This window comes from Heliconius melpomene, chromosome 12 (genome assembly GCF_056956725.1).
Source record: "Heliconius melpomene rosina isolate 202511_hmr_F chromosome 12, ASM5695672v1, whole genome shotgun sequence".
NCBI lineage: Eukaryota > Metazoa > Arthropoda > Insecta > Lepidoptera > Nymphalidae > Heliconius > Heliconius melpomene.
This window is the reverse complement of record NC_140400.1, coordinates 5331316-5346034: the sequence shown is the minus strand read 5'-3', so window position 1 is coordinate 5346034 and position 14719 is coordinate 5331316. Positions and strand designations below refer to the sequence as shown.

Genomic DNA, 14719 nt, shown 5'->3' with positions numbered 1-14719 from the left:
TGGCTTTAATATATATATGGTAAATAGTTCACATTACTATATATACCAGACGTACTAAATATACAATAATGATATCGATATTTATAATATTTCATAAGTTATTTTATAATAAGGAAGAAACGAAGGAGAGAGAAGAGAGAACGAGAATGCGTTTTTAGAAAAAGTCTCAATTTTTTTATGTATCGGAATTTGAACCCGTACCTATTGGAAGTAGGCCAAGCGCTCTGGCCACTAAGCCATATTTTCTCATCTAGCTACGCCCAAATTCTTATATTTTTGTTATATTTTATTAATGTTGTTAACATCTATTTAGGGCGATCTCTAGTTCAATAAGCATGGGAAAGCTGCAATGGCTTCTTTTATTGCTTTTTCTATGAAATGACACAGAAAACGACACAATATTTTTTTTGTCTCTTACCCTTACTATCTCAGTATCTATTAAAGATATCCTAATGAAAAAAAATGAAATTTAAAATCACAAAAGCCTTGAATTCAACGCGGAATGTCTCGGGAATACGGCGGAATGTGGGGAACGGAAGTGTTTAATGGGAACGGAGTGGTAACATTTGGTTCCCATGTTCCCTCTACCTTGCTATGTGCGGAAACAGCGTGAAGCTAAAAAAATAATCAAAATATTGGCCATAACTAAGTATTATTACCTTTGTTCAGTCCCCTATCCACGCTGAGTGGTGCCTTGTCAACGTCAGCAACACACGTGTTGAGTACTTACGTCCGAACAACATACAGTTATAGATAGATAGATAGATAAATAGCTTGTTAGATTATTCGTTTTTCCTGTTAGTTTATAAATTTTATTTTTATTTCTTTAAATTATATGCTTACTCATATAGGTGATTGTAAAACATAATAGTAATGGGTTTGACGCCCGGGAAAACGATTATGTAATTATTTTCATTTTCCCGCGCTGGTAAAATAGTCAGCGTTGAGTTCCGCGTTGAGTTTACGACGGTATACGATATTTTAAATTTTTTGTGAAAAGTAGGAAACTTAAAATTTTACACTTATCTCTGTATACTCTGCTATGTACTATTAAGACGTCTCATGGATAAAAACTTTAACCAAACAAAATATTTAGCTTTATAATATCACGCTGCATACCACACACAGCAGGGAAAACAAAGGGTACCTGGGAACTTAGTCCCCACTTTCCGATGAATTCTGTTGGCATTGCGTGTAGAGTGGCGGAATTCAACGCCGCGCTTTACCTCGTTGCCGAACGGGAAAATGAAATATTTAATTTCTTCGACTGGAAATCGAACTCATAACCGTTGCGTATGGGCATAAAAGTGCGACTATAGAATTCGCACTTTTAAGCCCCTGCGCCACTACGGTCAATAAATATATATAAAACCTAACATAAGACAGTGTTGTTCTATAATGTATAAACGTAAATTGAATTCGATATCTCCTTTGTAGTCAATCTAAATAACAACAGCTTTGAAATACCAAAATTAAGTTAGTCTGACTCAACACAAACTTGGCTGTCACTGCTAACTTAACTCTTGATTAATTGGTGCAATATTAATTGCCTTCTCTGAGATGCACCTTGGTTGCTCCAAGCCGTATCTAATGGTAGTTTAGAATTTATATCTTTGAGGCCAATTGTGTTGTAGGGGCATAAGCATGCAGGAAATTAAATATAATTTCCTCGCCGTGGTAATGAGGCAATATGCGGGGTTGAGTTGCACCACCCGACTTAAGAAATAAGACACGCCTTTTCTGCCTTAAAAATTTGGCGGAAAGGGGAGAGAGGAGTGTCTTAGCACCAGATTTCTAGATTTTCCAGGCTACAAGTGAATATCGAATCAACAACCCCTCTTACAGTAAGACACTTACTGCACTACTACACCACTATAGTTTTAATTAATTAACAAAATAAAATGTTCATTCACGTGCTAATTTTAATATAAATGAGAACGAGTGAATTTGAAAACTACGCTAATATAGAGCTGGAGCTTATTTCCATAAGAATCTAATAAAAAGGCAAATATTCTTGATACAATAAAAACCAGTCAAGTGAGAGTAGGACTCCCGCAGGAAGGGTTCCGTACCATTTTCTATAAAACCGAGTAAAAAAGTCACGTTTATTATATTCCCATATAAATATTTATTTTAATGTTTTGTTTTTGTGCTGCGTCCCTTAAAATATTTATTTATTCTGTGTTTTTTAGCATTATCTGCGAAGTTTTCAATTGTCTGTAACTATAATGGTATATGAGATACAGCCTGGTGACAAACGGACGGACAGCGGAGTTTTAGTAATAAGGTCCCGTTTTACAGATACGATTTTTTTTATATATAATTTTTTTTTTGGATACGGATCCCTAGTAGTAAGTAGTTACTTTAGAATTATAACAATTTTAATTTTTATTATTATGAGGCCATCATGGCGCAGCAGGATAAAGGTGATTTTGGTTAAAAAAAAATAAAAGATTGTGGGTTCGATTTTAACGTAGTGATTGTTTTTCAATTACCTAATTTATTTCCCTGACGCAATATCTCGGTATGTGTGGAATTCTGTATATGGACCGTTTATTTTGAGAGTGGTGTAAGTCCATTTTCGAGAAAATTAAAGGTTAGTATGTCGATGATTATGCAATTTCATTTACCGACCGATTTTAAGTTGTTCAAACATGGGTTTTTTTTGAGAAGTTAAACACGGACTAGTTATATATAAAAAAATTACATTAAATTAAGCATGAATTACGTGATAGCTCATTTTTCTCAAAAATGGACTTACACCACTTTCAAAATAAACGGTCCATATAATGGTTTTGAACAAATAATAGTTCCTATACCCTATATAAGTTAGACATGTCAAGTCCTCCACGATAACTAACTAAATTCTTGTTAGAAAAAAACTTTTTCTTAAAAGTAATTGCTTTTTTAAATTCGAGAAAAGATTTAACCCTTAGTAACTGACTTAATTTAATTCACTTAAATATACCTTTCAAATTCTATTTCAATGTTATAAATGAAATTAGAGTAAATACGTTTTCATTTAGATTTTAAGAATCTTTTATGAGAATACAATAAAATTAAAAGATATTTTATGAACATTATTATACCTTCATTTGAAAAATAAAAGTATTTTGTCTTGAGAATGAATTAAGAATTAAAATAATTTATTTTTCCTATTGGAAATCGAACCCACAACTTAGCATAAGTGCAGATAACAAAATAAACGTAAACTGTAAAAACTTAAAACCTAAAATTATGAATATATTAATTCTTTCAAATCAGTATTTAACTCCACAACCCATCACCCACAGGCTATGATTGTGCAATTTCACGATGGTTGTTGATTCGATACCCAAAAAAAATTTCGGGGGAAGAAGTTTCTTTCAAACTTATTAATAAGCAAAACCATGAAACTAGACATAGTCAAAATACAAACAATATACTAGGTAATAAGATATATAGATTTCATAACCCAATGTTGCCTCAATCTCAAACTCGAGTAGTCAAAGTCGTGGAAATTAAATCAAAAGCTAAATTTCACCGCCTGTTTTAATTAAACCTGTTTACAAATCACAAGTTTGTTGTTTATAATACGTTTGTTTAGATATTAAGTTTGTATAAGCTTTGTATAAGCCAGAGGACGGTAGGCAATTATATTTTTTCTTTTTTTTTCAACTTCACGCATTTACTATGGTAGACAGATTGAGCCCAGTGTTAAAATACTCCGCACCTCTACAGTTTATAGATGCACGCTTGTGCCCCTGCACTAATACTGGTCTGAAACAAAATACTGATATTTTGTATTTTATTAAAAAATAAAAGGGGAGAACGGAGTGTGTTGCTACTAGCTTCCATCTACTTAACCTCTTATATACGGGAAAAACCTTGAACCGGAATATATAAAGAATTTACTGACCACCAATACCAGATACTGCAGTGATGGTATCGTCCACTCTATTATTGAAACACAATAGCGTTACCAGGATATTAACAAGAAGAAGTACAGTATATATATATGAACATAAGGTACATTTAAAATTAAACTGCAACTACTTAAACTATTTCACTTTCTCGTATTAAAGCAACGTTCATATCATTTATATTTCATATACCTTAGAAATGAGAGAAATCAACAATTTACAGTAAATTGTCACCATCTAGAAAATACGAAAACAAAACAATAATAAAAAAGGAGAGATGTTTCACTATTTTCACACCATCATTCCTACAATAATAAATATAAACGAAAAAAAGTAGGCATTCAACAAAAAAGATATCCATACCTATATTATAAATTCGTAAGTAACTCTGTCTGTCTGTCTGTCTGTCTGTCTTTTACGCAATCAGGCCCAAAACGCTAATTTAATTGTGATAAAATACTCATATAGAGATACTTGAGGGTCTCGGGATGAACATAGGATACTTTTTTTTCTCATATTTGTAATATTATCGATATATACCAATATAATTAAATACTTATTAATTTGACATACAATTTATTCCCGTCGCGTTGCTAAGCAACGATTTGCAAAGTTTGTTGTTAGAAATCGTCACCCAAAATGAGCTTGCTTAACGCATCTCTCTATTGAAAACTGAAAATAATTTCATAAATATTCGTATAGTTCAAGCGGGCGTAGCCGCGTTCGAGTCCACTATCAATATATATTTATTATTGGCGGAGAAATCGCGTAACAAACATATATACATAAAAACACAAAGTCGGATTGATAACCTCCTCTTTTGTGCAGTCAGTTAAAATAAATACTGCTAAATTCTTTACTATTCTAGAAACGGTGAAAATTATTGAGTCCTTCCTTTCTCTGAACGGTCACGTACTCTGGACAAGACATCCAGGGACTAACATCTAAATTACAGTAGTTTCGCTTTTACGGAATGCCAGAGCTTTTTTGCTGTCCTGTGACACATGACCCTGTATTTAATACTATATACTATTAAAACCTAGTTTTTTTAACAAAAATAGATTTATACAATAAATAAAAGATGTATTTTTTTATATATGCGCCGCATTGTTCTTATAGATAAATATTTTTTTATTATTCTATTTTTTAAAAAGTTTGGCATTTATATATTTACTCTGTCTAGGTAGATAAAGTATTCAGTTACGTAATAAGATGAGGAACATGCGGCGGTAAGTGAAGAACAGAGTCTCTTAACACTATGTTCTATCTGCATAAAGCTGAGAAAAACTTAAGTATAATTTAGAAAGCGCTCTTTTAAACAGAACTGGCGAGCAGCACCGTGTGTTATTTTACACGCTTATACTTTTACCGTCAACGTTCCGTAATTGCGAATTCGACTGCGAGTTCCTCGACTGAGTTTTTTATTATTATTCGAGGCTGTAGTAGTACCAACTTGCTACTTAACACTGTGCCACCCTATGGGTTTTATTCCCACTCGGAGAGATGAATTATTTTATATTTTCATTCCCTTGCTCTGGTAACATGGTAAAACGTAGCTGGTGTTCCCTACTCAACATGCAATGTCTCAAGATTTTGGCGAAAAATGGGGAACGGAGTATTTTGTCACTAGGCTCTATCTACCCTGCTAAAGGCGGGAAATATTCGTGAAGCTGAAAAAAAAATAGAAAAATATTTAGTTATGGCTCTCTCTTATTACTAAGACACGGAAAATGAATAAAGATAAAAATTTCTTGTGTTTTTAATAATTTTTCAAAACTATAAATATTGTTCCTAGAACGAATATAATTAAGAGTTAAAATAAAAAAAATACACACATTTACAATTCTACCAACATAATAAATAGGAGCTTTGCGAACAAAATGCGGGTGCATTGTTCTCTTAAATTTTTACTTTAGTAAAAAAATTGCATCTAACTAAAAGATTGTCAAGCTCGTTAACGTTAAAGCGTTAAATTTTATCATTTCCCATTTCATGCGAGGTACTGAGATAATAAACTGATAAGATAGTACAATTTTTATCAATTTCTATTTATTAACCGACTTCTGTAAAAGGAGGAGTTTGTTACCTCAGAAATTCGGACTGGGTGAACCGATTTTGATTATAATTTTTAATATGAAAGCTGGTAGGTACTTTCCGTGCGGGACTTTTAATTTGTTGGTAATTTTAATAAAGATAAATATTAAAAACCGCAGTTCATACATTTGATGAAAATAATAATTGCATATAATTCTATTTTGACGTCTACAATTACACATTCAGTTGATGGTAATAACAAATAAATTTAATAACCAATTGTTATCAACCAATCCAAATAATTATGTTGCATTGAAAACAATTTTCGAATATAATTAACAAGTGTGATGAGACCAATCGTGGCGTAGGAGCACAAGCATGTGACTGTAAGTGTGACAGGTTGCGAGTTCGATTCCCATTCGAGGAAATTAAATATTTAATATTTCATTTCGATCTGGCGTAGAGGCAAAGCACTTAGAGCGCTTTTCATTCATTTGTCATTCATTTCATTCTCACTTTTGTAACAAGATAGAGCGTGGCGTTAAATTCGTAGAGAACAGAGAGACTGGATTCCTTGTACCTAAGCTACAAAACAACAATTTATCTTTAGTACGACCAGAACAGAATACAAAACTAAAGAAACATAAACAAAAAAAAATCACGAACTTTATTTTGTTGATCTGCAAAAGCAAGCTATTCTGAATCAAACATTTTTAATTGTCGGTGAAAATATTTCGCAGATTTTGAAATTCAGCTTTCTTTAGAGCTAACATTTTTTTTAATTTCACAATAAACATTGGAATGGTGAAACAGTTACTTAAATAAACATAAGTTGAACTAAAATTGCTGACAAGTCAACGTTATACTAACAGCCAATATTGAAGGCAACGCTGTTTTCAATGCTTTCGAATAAGCATAAAAAACCGCTTAAAAATTCGTATTTCTATTTTTATGTCTTTTTTCATAGAAAAGGGAAGACAAATGAGCGTATGGGTTGCGATGGTAAGTAATCACCGCCCAAGTGTACAAGGTGGAGACAGATGGGAGCTTTAGGTACTCATGTTATTATATTCATTATTTATATGAACCTGAATATGTGTTGGAGTGCTGTATCTTGTGAATGTCTGAGAGTGAGGAAAGAAATATCATTAGGTTTTCTCTGCGTAGAATGCTAAAAAGTTGGGCTTGATGTCTAAAATGAGGAATAGTGCAATAGCGCCTGTAAATGCGTTGTTTCTGGGTTCGATTCCCACTCTGAGAAATTAATAATTTTATTTTCTCGTTCTGGTAACAAGATAAATCGCGGTGTTTTCGAGAAATGGATGGAGAGTGTAGAACAGAGCATCCTATTTTATATACGGTAAAATCTATAAAAATAATTGACAGCCCAATATTTTCATTTACAGATAATTTTCGCAGAAATAATGATGAAAATTATAATTTTGACATTAATAATAACAATTACTTCATTGTCATAACAAGGCTTAATAACGAATAACTGTTTTCGAATAATCAAACAGTAATTGTTTTGTATTGAAAATCGTTTGGTATTTTAAATTATGAAATGTAAATAGCGTAGTGGCACAGCGTAAGACTGTAAATATTAAAATTGTGAGTTCGATTCCCACTTGGGTACCCTCAAGTGGGAATCGTAATGGGAAGCGAATTACTTATTACTTCCTTTATCTGGTTATAAAACAAAGTGCAGCGTTTAGTTCCGTCACAACACAAAGTGAAGAATGAAACGTCTTCACATTAAGTTCCCTTCTGCCTACTCTATTAAATGTGTGATATAGCATGAAGCTTAATAAAAAATGAAAAAAATATATAAAAACCAAATATTTGCTTACGGCCAAACTTGCACTAATTGCGTCAGTCATGTTTCAAAGTGTACATTTTTTTGTAGGCTTTCACGACTCTGTTTCTGAGCTTGGACGGCAGAGAAAACCAAGATTTTTAGTGTCAAGACACTCCCTTCTCCATTCTCTGCCTAATTTTCCCAGCGTTTTGCGGTAGTGTAGAATGGAGAGTCATTAGAACAGAATTACATAATTTGTTATTATAACGAGATTGAACTCACTACGATCGCCTATTACCACTACCTCTCTACGCCGCTATGGTCTTTAGAGACATGCCATATATGGGGTAGTATAATCGTTACCTTTGACCATTTAAATTATTAAGAAAGCTTTGAATACATCTATTATAATATATTGGTAATTCGATCCTACATGCAAATATTGATCGAGTAGTATTCAGAATAATGTATGAGCAAATATGATTAGTAATTAAATTGGCTTTCAAGCAATGATTGTAGGTTCAAATTTTATTTGCATGTATTTAAAATTTATACAGGAAACCCTAGTTATTGATCTTTCACTCAGAAAACTTTAATATAGAGAAGTATTCTTCTCTATGCATACGCATGTAAAACTAAGTAGTAGTAGTAGTTTATCCCGCATACAGTAGGGATAGGCAGAGAGTGAAGTGGGAAGACACTCCATTCTCCATTTTCCACCAAATTCTGGAGGCGTTGTGGCATCGTGAGACCAGAGAGGGCCAGACCAGAGAGGCCTCCGACACCAGAGAGAGGAAACGAAAATATAAATTAAAAGATTTATTTTCTCGAGTGGGGATCGAACTCAAAACCAGTAGTGTTTACAGTCATATACTTGTACCCCTGCGCCACAACTGGCTTCATAAATAAATAGTAAATACTCATATATAATAAACTTTCAATTCAAATCTATAGCTTTGAAGGCCTGAAGCTAATGATTCCCAACTGATTTTTCACTTTTAAACACCTTCAATAATCGATCAACATCAATCCACAAGGAAATGATGCCATTAACCTAAAACTATAAATAAATAATTAATAACCCTATCAATTATTGCCGTGGGGTAAATTTTCACCACGTACATTCACATTTTTGGGATTAAAACGTCTTATAGTCTAAAATGTTATTACAAAATTAAATCTTATTTTTATTTAAATATGGTTTAAAATATGTTATTTTATATATAGACATGCGCTCTTCTGTTTCTGGCCAAATGGTAATAGTTCCTCCTGAATTTCAGCGATGCGTTAGTACCCGTCCGTACGCCGGCTTGATCGGACCACCCGAGTGTCAAAAAGAAAATATAAAAGATCGAGTGTCAAAGTGCAAGTGAGATATAACATTGAAAACAACTAAAAAGAAAGGTAAGATTTAAAATTTCCTTATAATTATAAAGTGGGTCGAATAGACTTAATTTATATTATTTTTGTTTTTTTCTTCTAGCGTCAGGCTATATTCCGCATATAGCAGGGTAGGTAGAGGGAACCTGGTGTTAAAACACTCCGTTCCCTTTCTGCCTAATTTTGGGACAATAATCCCTTGTTGAGAGGCGGAACTCTGCGCCGCGTTTTGTGGTCTTGGGCTCGAGCTCGAGCGAGGAAATGGAAATAAATCATTCCCCGAAATAGGAATCGAACTCACAATCGTAGTGCTTACAGTAAGAGTGTGTTGCATCTCGACGGCCTTGTGCGATTTTTAAATCAGATTTTAATTTAATATGAAATTAACAGGTCTTTGACATGGTAAAGCTGTGTTCTAGAAGAAGTTTTGCATTTTAGTTTCAACTTTCTGAAAAGCTCTTGAACTTTTAGTTGGTGAGCAAAAGAATAAGCTCATATTGTGCAATAAAATTTTAAATTTTACTAACAAATAGTATTATAGAAAATGTTATTTTCGCTTTAATTATAACATGACGTTGCGTAGATGAAATATATGTTTCTCATATAAAACGTGATGTTTGTGGATTCCTAGAGACTGAAACGCGGCTTCGCCCGCTTTAAATTATTGTTACACTAAAACCAAATTATATATGTACGTGTAAAATATATTACTGTATATTATTAAGAATATCTAACTCAGAGCTATGTTTATATTGTAATTAGTTGATTATAGGCTACCTTAGTTAGATATATCTTTAGTTCCTCTTGGTAACTATCGTAAATAGTCTTTGCATGAAAAAGAAAAGTTGTCTCAATTTTGCCGGTTGTCGGTTCTATTCCCACTAGCTATATGCGGTATGGGCTACGCTAAGATTTAAGGTAGATATACAGGGTGTCCCAGGAGTCAATGATAAAACGAAAACAGGTGATAGACCAAGTCGTGACAGTTATGAGAAAAATAAAAAAAAATCTGTGTCATGTATTTTTCATATTATATTGATTTAAAAAAATATCGGAAAAACCGACACCCTGTGATGATTTTTCAAGTCCTAAGATTACAAATATTACTCTTTTTTCATTTTTTTTTCTATAATGCAATCATGAGTAACCCTTCTGTCAATTACAGTTTAAGATTGAAACATTATAGGTTGTAATTGAAACATTAAACATTGTATTACACGATATTCGCCTGCAATTTAATAATAATTATAATAATTAAAAATAATAATAATTTTATACCTTTTTTTTAATGCTTCTATGTTTTCCACTTCTATGAGCTATCGTGGCATAATTGAGAAATACCTTAGTTTCACGCACGCACCGCATATACCAGAGAAGGCAGAGTGAACCTAGTATTAAGATACCTACTTTGATGCCCACGCTCCACCCATTTGCTAAGACATTGGGTGTTGAGTGGTGGAACTCAGAGCTTTGTGTTGTGGGTACACAACCGTTACCTTACGAAAGAAAAAAGTATTTAAGTCCTGGTATTTCTTTTAAATATAAAGAATATGTAGTATGTTTTAGACATTTCGATTGCAATACGACAGCACTGTTCTTCTCCTTTCCTTTACAATATAAAATAACAACACAAAAGAACTATTTCTTCTTATATCAACGTATACGATGTTATTAAAAGAATTTCTTTCTTTTTCGTACTGTAAGTTATTTCTAGTACATCTGGTTGGAATTCTATTAAAAATGCTAACTCTTTTGTTAGATGGCTTTAGGCTTTCTTTTAGTTTTATTATATATTTTTTTATAGGTTTACATTGTATCCTACATATAGCATGGTAGGCAGGGGGAACCTAATAGCGGACCTCAACGACGCTAAAATATTAAATATTTCATTTACACGCTTGCGCCACTTCATTTTTGAGATATTCCTTATTAAGTGTCGCGTTTTGTTCACCTGAGAGAGGTAATGAAAATAATTTAAATACAAATAATATAATCATATCCACGAGTGGGAATCGAACCCACAATCGTTATATTTAAATACTATCAGACGCTGCCTCAACTTGCATGGATGACCTAAATTGTGTTAAGTAGTGTTATTATTCTCCTATTTCATAATTTAGTTCCGACTCCGTTCCCGACTTTCTGCCGAATTTTCGAGGGATTGCGTATTAAGTGGCGGGGCTCATTGCCAGAGCGAGAAAATAAAAATATTAAATATTTTATTCCGCTGAATGGAAATCGAACCCACAATCGACTTCTCCTTTCATAATTTAATATATTTCATAGTATAAATTTAAATGATGAAAACCGCTCAAATACGTACTTACTTGTTCACTGAAAACGGCAGGTACATCCGAACGTTTGTTTCGAATTTAGTTTTATTTAACGTTCCAATGAATTTTAACAGTTGGTCGAATTTTCCGCCTCGATGCTGATTTATCTGTCTTTGTGGGTAAAATTGCTTATATAATATTGTTTTCCTGTTGACCAATTTCATTTATGGAACTCTATTTAATAGGAAGAAGAAAAAAAAGAAATTTTCTGTCTATTTTGACTTTTCTTTGGTTTGCCATATGGTTGAATAGTCTGGTTTTTGGGCCTTTACAAAAAGAACACAATATCTAAACTGCTCTCGTCTACAAAATATATCATGTTTGGTAGAAAGTAAAAAATAATGTTTTTGCCTTTTTCTAGATTCTATCTAAGATGATTCTTAACGAGGCCATCGTGACTCAGTGGCACAAGCGTGTGACTGTAAACGCGACGGTTGTGGCAGAGGGAACCTAGTGTTACGACACTCCGTTACCAATTTTCCGCAGAATTCTGGAGGCATTACGTGTTGAGTGAAGGAACTCAACGCCGCGCTTTGCCTAAAAACTCGAATAAAGAATTGAAAATATAAATATAAATAAATATTTCATTCTCTCGAGTGGGGATAGAACCCACAACCAGTGGCGCTTACAGTCACAGTCTTGTTCCTCTGCGCCACAACTAGTAGGCTAACACAATTCAAACGAGTAGTTCCTGAGATCAGATTACATTTTTAACCAAATATAATCTTCAGCTTTATAATTTTAGTTCAGGTCCTCGTATGGAAATATTAATTAATATCCGTTATGTAAGTTACATTCTTTTCAGACCAGCCCCTCGCTATGAGCGTTTGAAATCAATGTTTTGCTCTCCGATTGCAGTTATATTAATTGACTCGTGATGAGAAACCATTAAATTGATTTACAGAGCACTAATCTATTTACATAATTGATTCAATAACTTGCTAAATTAACTAATATGTTAGGATGCATATTTCAATTTAAATTACTGCTCGTGGTGGAGCAGCAGAAACTGGTTCTAAATGTAGTGGTAGAGGTTCGATTCCCATTCGGGGGATAAAATGTTACCTTACGTTGGTAAAAAGACAATGCGTGGCGTTAAGTTTCGTCACTCAACACATATTGTCTTGAAAGGAGCTCCTTAACTCCCTGCGATATGCGGTATACACATTTCTATAGTAGTAATGAAATCCTTGAGAAATGTGAAAGTTTTAACATTTCCTTAAAAGTTAGATTACTTAAACAACACTAAGGAAAATATTCTAGAAAATGTACAAAAACTTGAACGTGGGATTTGAACCAGTGCTTCTTGGACGGTATCCAATTCCTTAGCGTGAAACATACTTCGAAAGATGTTAAAAATATTTGACGTGGTGTTTGTTATAAGAACGTTTAATTTAGTTGTCTAGAACCTAACACATTTCTTAAATATAGCAAATGGAGAGAGAGACATGTTGAGACAGAGTTGAGAGAGAATTGACATGAGTTGAGTCCGGAACTTTAATTTTGTTCTGTTCTGGTGTGGGCACGGTCCACCCATCCCCCAATTCTACGTCCACAAAGATAATTTCCCCCGAGCGTGAATTGTTTTCACAGTCATCGCATCACATGTATTATCAGGCGCTGTTCCACTGCGCCTTGATGACTTATAAAGTATAAACTAGAGTTAAATGGCCTAACCTTTTCTCAATTACCTTCGTCATCCGTTATCTACATATCAATTTCGGCTGGATTCGACCAGTAATTTCAGCTGTCCGGAGATAGGCTTATTGGGTATCTATACTACTATATTTTATTTATTAAAACATACAAAATATAATAATAGTCTCTAAAATATTATTGAAAAAAAGCGGAGTGATGCATTACTATTGTTTTTCCGCCAATATTAAATAAGTGGGAGGAAGGGAAAAATTAAAGAAAATCTATACTAATTTTATAAAGTTAAAGAGGTTGTTTGCTTGAACGACTTAATCTCAGTAACTACTGGTACAAATAAAAAAAAAACTGTCGTATAGTATGATAATCGAATCTGCCAAGGAAAATTATAGACTTTTCACATTTTTTTTCTCGATGGTACCATAATATTGTCATCTTTAAAAAAAAAATTACAGCTATTCTTAATAAAAGCGTGTTAAAAACGGGATTTCAGTTATCGGGAACAGGATGCACAACGCTTAGATATTTCTATTTTAACAAGCGAGCGAAGCCGCAGGTACAGCTAGTAAAATTATATATGTTATCCCAAATACTTATGAGGACGATAATATTTTCATAATAGCTGGGCTATTTTATTTTACGACAGGTGTAAGGGCGGGATTTGCCTGTTCAAATGGGTGCCCTTAGGGAATTTATATTAATATGTTATGAAATACCTACCACCAAATCTTAGGAAGTCATGGGTTTGATTTTTGCTAGAGGAAATATTGTTGAGGCCTTTTTGGCACAGGGGAACAAGCGTGCGACTATAAACGTGACGGTTTTGGGTTCGATTTCCACTCGGGGGAATGAAATATTTAATATTTTTATTTCCTTGCTCTGGTAACGACGTCATGCGAGGCATTTAGTCTGGCTACTCAGCACGCAATGCCGCGAGAATTCGGCGGAAATTGGGAAATGGAAGTGTCCCAATGTAAAGGGGGTGCCTTAATACTAGGTACCCATAGATAGACGAGAAGCTAAAGAAATATAGTTTATTAGTAATGGAGATTCACGAAAAGTAAATGAGGCCAGAGGGTTGTGGGTTCCATTTCCACTCGGAGTTTCATTTTCTCAGTCTGGTAACTTGATTATGCACGGCGTTGAGTTTTACCACTCAACTCGTTATGTCTAGAATGCGGAGTGACTTTATATTACCTCTGCCTACAATGATATATATAGGAGTACAGCGTGAAGTTTTTTCTGTCTGTCTATCACATAAAAAACTTACTCAAATCAAATGAAAGTAGTCAGAAATCCTTACAAAACAACACATTATAGGCAATTTCCGTTGGCCCAGAATATTCAACGGCGCGGCGATACCGACATTTGAGGGGGTCTTTTATAAAGGCGGCTAAACTATTTAGTAATTGGATCGCCGTGACTAGGCCGAAATTCTGGCTTTGTCCGCTTTCACCTTTTTCGTTTTATTTATATTATAATGTGTATACCCTAATAAACTGAGTAGGTCATATTCTTAGTAATGGATACCGATATTGATAGTGGTTGAGTGGGGAACTTATATTATGTTTTAGTTAATTGTTTCATTTTATATTGATTGGTGATATATATTTTTTATT

The 14719-nt window shown here is 33.6% G+C and overlaps 1 protein-coding gene across 5 annotated transcripts in view; it reads left to right on the top strand.

Moving 5' to 3' along the window:
• LOC146533570 (KH domain-containing, RNA-binding, signal transduction-associated protein 2-like) overlaps positions 1-14719 on the top strand; it is a 153814-nt gene that overhangs the window by 9591 nt on the left and 129504 nt on the right. For all 5 annotated transcript variants that reach the window (XR_014878540.1, XM_085194193.1, XM_085194198.1 and 2 more), the window contains exon 2: positions 9015-9138. The gene's annotated coding sequence lies outside the window, so the exon portion shown is untranslated. The remainder of the gene's footprint in view (positions 1-9014; positions 9139-14719) is intronic.